This window comes from Pterocles gutturalis, unplaced genomic scaffold (assembly GCF_000699245.1).
Source record: "Pterocles gutturalis isolate BGI_N339 unplaced genomic scaffold, ASM69924v1 scaffold12429, whole genome shotgun sequence".
NCBI lineage: Eukaryota > Metazoa > Chordata > Aves > Pterocliformes > Pteroclidae > Pterocles > Pterocles gutturalis.
Window position 1 is genome coordinate 1,277 of NW_010133404.1, and position 5,440 is coordinate 6,716.

A 5,440-nucleotide genomic window follows, 5' to 3' on the forward strand; every position below is an offset into this window, starting at 1 on the left:
CCTCGACCCACGTGCAGGACCTTGCACTTGGGCTTGTTGAACTTCATGAGGTTTGCATTGGCCCACCTCTCAAGCCTGTCCAGGTCCCTCTGGATGGCATCCCTTCCCTCCAGCGTGTGTGTCAACCACACCACTCAGCTTGGTGTCATCCGCAAACTTGCTGAGGGCACATGAGATCCCACATGACGTCAGTTGCTCTTCCCTTATTCACTGAGGCTGTAAACCCCATGGTAGAAGGCCACAAAATTTGTCAGACAGGAATGTACTGGCAGTGGTGGGATTCGAACCCACGCCCCCGAAGAGACTGGAGCCTTAATCCAGCGCCTTAGACCGCTCGGCCACACTACCACTGTAAATAATGGAGCATTCACTCCTTAATTGATCCAATATATACAGTAGGTCTTTGCATATGGTCATTACAAATATATTACAATTGTACATCAAGCACAGGCGCATCAAAAGTGTTTACAACCTATGTTCATGGACAAGCTGTTCACCTAGTGGAGTCACAAAAAAAATCTATATTGGCTGAAATATCCATTTATTAGGACATTTATTCCACATGCGGTAATGTTTACAGCCCTCCTTTGCAGGCAACTTTGATCCAGATTTATTTTTTAAAGTCTGAACTTTCTTGGTAACAATTTCTGTGAAAGTTCTCCTGTGGCAATATTCAGTGTCAGCACTAGGTCGTGAAATACAGTGTTCATCAGGCAGCTACACTGGTTGTACAGCAACTGAGATTTCTAGCAAACACACAACCCTATTGCCAGTGGGATGAGATCAGACCTAAGGGAAAGTTGGTGGCATGTTCCAAAGGGTAACAACTGGAAAAGGCTTTTTTTTTCTCCTTTGCTCTATTGTCCAGATTAGTTTGCTATGTATAAATAATTATTTAATGCTGCTGGCTGTAATAAAGTGTTCCTCTCACCTGAATATTTATTGCTTCTTGGTGAATATCAATCTATTGTTGTATGCTTAGTCATGCATTAAGGCATTCAGAGTTTTTCATAGATGTCAACAACAATAATTATTATTTAAATCAAAAGAATGATGCAATAAAATTTCCCTTTTTCACTTAGTAGACTCTGCTTTAACCATAATTATTTCTCCTTATATACTATTGTAATCTTCAATTTAATTAGACCCTTCCATATCTTCATTTAGGCATCTACTTGATATTTGATATATTTATAGTGTAACAGCCAGTAGCATGGACAGATTTCAATTACTCTTGCAGATTTGAAATTGTGGCATGAATTGGAAAGTGATCTGCAAAGGCATTTAGGTTAGATGCTTATTTTCTAATCGATAAAGAAAGCTAATATTAAAAACCAACCAACCAACCAACTGACTTTTTTTTTTTTTTTCCCCTCATTAAATGCTCAGATTTTTTTGGTTATTTATGGTTTTGGTTATTTGTCAAAATACACCATTTTTTTGGTTATTTATGGTTTTGGTTATTTGTCAAAATAACCAAAAGATGTGGAGAGATTTTTTAAATTTCAGCAGAGAGATAAAGAAATTCAGAAACTCTGAATGGCTTTTCTGGATCAGTGGGTCCAGGTTCTCGTGGTATGGAAAGCCATCATACGTCATCCTTCTTGTTACTGGCAAAACTTACAACTAGTTTTCCTTCCCTTGCCTTCCCTTATTAATTCTCTTGGAAGCTTTTTCCACTCTCAGTCAGAGTTCAAAAACATTTTTCCAATATGAAGACTAACACTTATTCATAACCACTTATAGCTGTATGTTCTTTACCTTAAATATTTCTTCTGCTCGCTGTGTATCTTCTAAGCCAGCTATGCCTCAGTTCTTGTTTTGTTAGAATAAGCAAGCCTGGATCTCAGCTTTCTTCCCAAAACTGGTTTTACTTTCCTCTGACTAAAATCCTTCAAAGCACCTGTTTTAGCTGAATTTATCCTTCTCTGTCTGGGGTGCATGGAGCTGTACACAGGTTTTTGAGCAGAGCCCTTATGAGGAAAGGCTGAGGGAGCTGGGTCTCTTTAGCCTGGAAAAGAGGAGACTGAGGGGTGACCTAATCAATGTTTATAAATACGTAAAGGGTGAGTGTCAGGAGGATGGAGCCAGGCTCTTCTCTGTGACATCTAGTGATAGGACAAGGGGCAATGGGTTCAAGCTGGAACATAGGAGGTTCCACTTGAATATGAGAAAAAACTTCTTCACAGTGAGGGTGACAGAGCACTGGAACAGGCTGCCCAGAGAGGTTGTGGAGTCTCCTTCTCTGGAGACATTCAAAGCCCACCTGGATGCGTTCCTGTGTGATCTGATCTGGGTGTTCCTGCTCCGGCAGGGGGATTGGACTAGATGAACTTTCGAGGTCCCTTCCAATCTCTAACATTCTGTGATTCTGTGATTTCTGCAGTGTCATCACCACCATTCTTTCCTTGCTGCCTGCTTCACCTGACACTGAAGCTGAACAACACCAGGAGAGTAAAACCTGCCAAGCTGAGTGTGCCTGTGACAAGGCAAAGGCAAGGACTCTCGACAGGACCTTCTGCATGAATCCATAGGAGATGGATGTGGGTTCCTCCACTGGAGAAGGGATGAATTTTGCTCACAGAGACCCCTTCCTCATGATAAGTCATCTTTTGGAGGTAGATTTTTCCAGCCTTGTTTTCTGAAGCAAATAATACCGAGTGCTACAACTGGGACATTTTAGCTGGGAAATGGATTTCAGATACTAAAGAGCGGCTTATTTCGAGACCTGTGATGGGGACTGGGCCACATGCATTTCGCTTTCTGCTCTGCCTCTTGTTAGCAGGAGGTGTCCCAGGTATTCCCTGGGAATGACACAGCCTTGCCCATGGAGAAGCGTAAAGCTGAATGGGAATGAGGAATGATGGTGCTTTGGCACAGCTTCTCAGCATCTTCTCTCGCCTCCCTGTGCCATGGGAAGAAAAAAAGACTCTCCAGGTACTTGCTGGTGAGTAAGCAGAGATGTGCTTACAACCGGTTGCAACCACCCCCACAATCCAAGATGTGCCTTGATGCTTACTGCTCCACACACCACCTAACGTCCGTATAAAATAGTATAAAAACTCATAATCTACCTCTCATCTTTTGAGTGGTTTTGTCACTTATTTAGAAAGGGTTTGAAGGAACTGCTCTTGGGGAATTAGAAGTACTAAACAGTGTATGAAAAGATGCAATCTTAAACTATCAGTCAGACATGGGCTCTGAGCTTTGCTTCTAGAACAGCTCTAGAATAAAGTGCAAATAGACTTTCTACCTCCTCAGTTGCCCAGTGTGACCTGTAAATGGGTGGTAAAGAGAGCAATAGAAACACCACTGTCTAATGCATAGGAAAACTCCACCTGTGTATCCCTAGTATCTCACGGACTGACTGCTGCAACAGAACAAGGCAAATTGAGGGGTATTCTGAATAATGGCAACTGCTTGTTCTTATCCTAGGCTGCTTTCTCAGAGCTGGGCAGGATCCAGGCCCCATGTCTCAGAAAATTACATATTTCAAATCTTTCAAAACATTACACACGACAATCAGCCATTCAGACCCACCCAGGAAGGCAAGCTCTATATTTTTAAGTCTTTCTTTGCCAAGTATGTAATTTTCTTGTCAGACTACAGTCTTCTCCATACACACACATGCTTAGAAATCTCCTGCTGTAGACTTAACACCTAAGTTACAGCTAGGAAGTTTTGGAGACTAAATTTATTTTATCCAGTTATTATAGGGCTTTTATGCCTAACACTTTGGATCATTTCTGGGTAGATTAAATAACAAAGTTCCATTTAAACAAAATAGACGCTATCTTCTGCTCATGCAAAGTCCTACACAGAGTAACAAGACTGTTGTGGTTTTGTGTGGTGGGTTTGTTTGGTAGCAGGGAGAGGCCACAGTCATGGCTCCTGTAAGTGACTGCTCAGAGTTCCCCTGGCTCTGAGTCTGCTCTGGCAGCTGGCAGGGTCTACAGTGGTGGCTCCTGTAAGTGACTGCTAAGAGTTCACCCACCCCTGGCTCCAAGGTTTTGGTAGCTGAGGGCTGGAGGAAGGAGTACCACCGATCTAGCCCCTGTGAGAAACTGCTGGAAGTTACCCCAGCATCAGGTGGGACCCACCCCAGGCCAGGGCTGAGCCAATCGGCGCCTCTGCGAATGACAGATTTAAGGGGGGCCACACAACATGGGGGCTGGCGTGGCCCGGGGCAGGGCCAGGCACGGCCATCCAGCTGCCTGCTGTAGCCCAAGCCTCTGCTACGGCTCGCCCGAGAGTCAGTGCTCTGGGGAGCCGATGAAAGAACCCACAGCGGAGAGAGAAGCGGGAACTGAGAGAGACATCTACGCAGACACACTGGTCAGAGAAGAGAAGCAAGAGGAAGGAGGCGCCCCAGAACTTCCCCTGCAACGTGGTGAACACTCATGGTGAAGTACGGTTTGGTGCAGCCCATGAGAAGATGCAGCTGTGGAGGACTCCACGTTGGAATTTTGGAGAAAAACCCACACCAGAGCCAAGCAGTCATTGGGGGGCTGTGACCCTGTATGGAAAGGACTCACATTGGAGCAGTTTGTGAAGGACTCTCCCGTGAGAAGGGACCACACACTGGAGCAGGGAAAAGAGAAGCCCTCCCCTGAGGAGGAAGAAGAGGCAGACTGACTGCACCCCCCATTCCCCGCCCTCCTGCGCCGCTGGGGCAGTGGAAAAGGCAGAGAAACCAGGAACAAAGCCTTTGGGCCTGGGAAGAAGGGAGGGGTGGGGGAGAAGTGCCTTTGTAAGATGTAGTTCTCTCTCTCATTATCTTGCTTCTTGTTTTTGATTATAAATAGTTAATAAAGTAATTTTTTTTTTCTTTCCCAAATCGTGTCGATTTCTTGCCAGTGACCCTAAGTGGTGAGTGAAACCCTCCCTGTCCTGCCTCAGCCCACCAGGTGTTTAACAAAAGACTGTCCGGTGACCTTTTTAAACTACGACAAGGACCAAGAGGAATTATAGAAATTATTCTGGTCCAAGAAAAAAAAAATACTTCAAAGAATCTCTTTATCAGCCTAATTCCTTATGGAAATTCCTTTCTCAGCTGGATTCCTTCAACTGAGAATGCTTTATCTCTCTCCATTCATGTTTCTGTTGATCTTTAAAATGAAAGAAACAAACTTGTTCTTTCAACTTTTAAAAACAAAATATGTTAAAAGTTATCATAGTTTGGATACTATTTTCTTATCTTCTGGTACTAGATGTAATAGAATGAACAATCTCTCTTAACAGTTTTCAGTTTTATTTTTTGCACTTTCTAAATTAAAAAAAAAAAAACAAAACAGCTTGGCAAGAGGGAAATTAAACTCTTCGAAGTAGAGAAAAGATACAGAAAAGAAAAAGAAAAAAAGCAGAAAAATTCTGAAAACTTCCTGGGGAGCTTTTTTCCACTGGAACTTCTGGCCAACAAACAAAAAAAATCTTCTCTTTC

The 5,440-nt window shown here is 43.3% G+C and overlaps 1 non-coding gene across 1 annotated transcript; it reads right to left on the bottom strand.

Annotated features, from left to right (window-relative positions):
- Positions 1-266: 266 nt before the first annotated feature.
- TRNAL-AAG lies at positions 267-348 on the bottom strand. Its single transcript has one exon. It is a non-coding gene; the product is annotated as a tRNA-Leu (tRNA).
- Between the last annotated feature and the right edge of the window lie 5,092 nt (positions 349-5,440).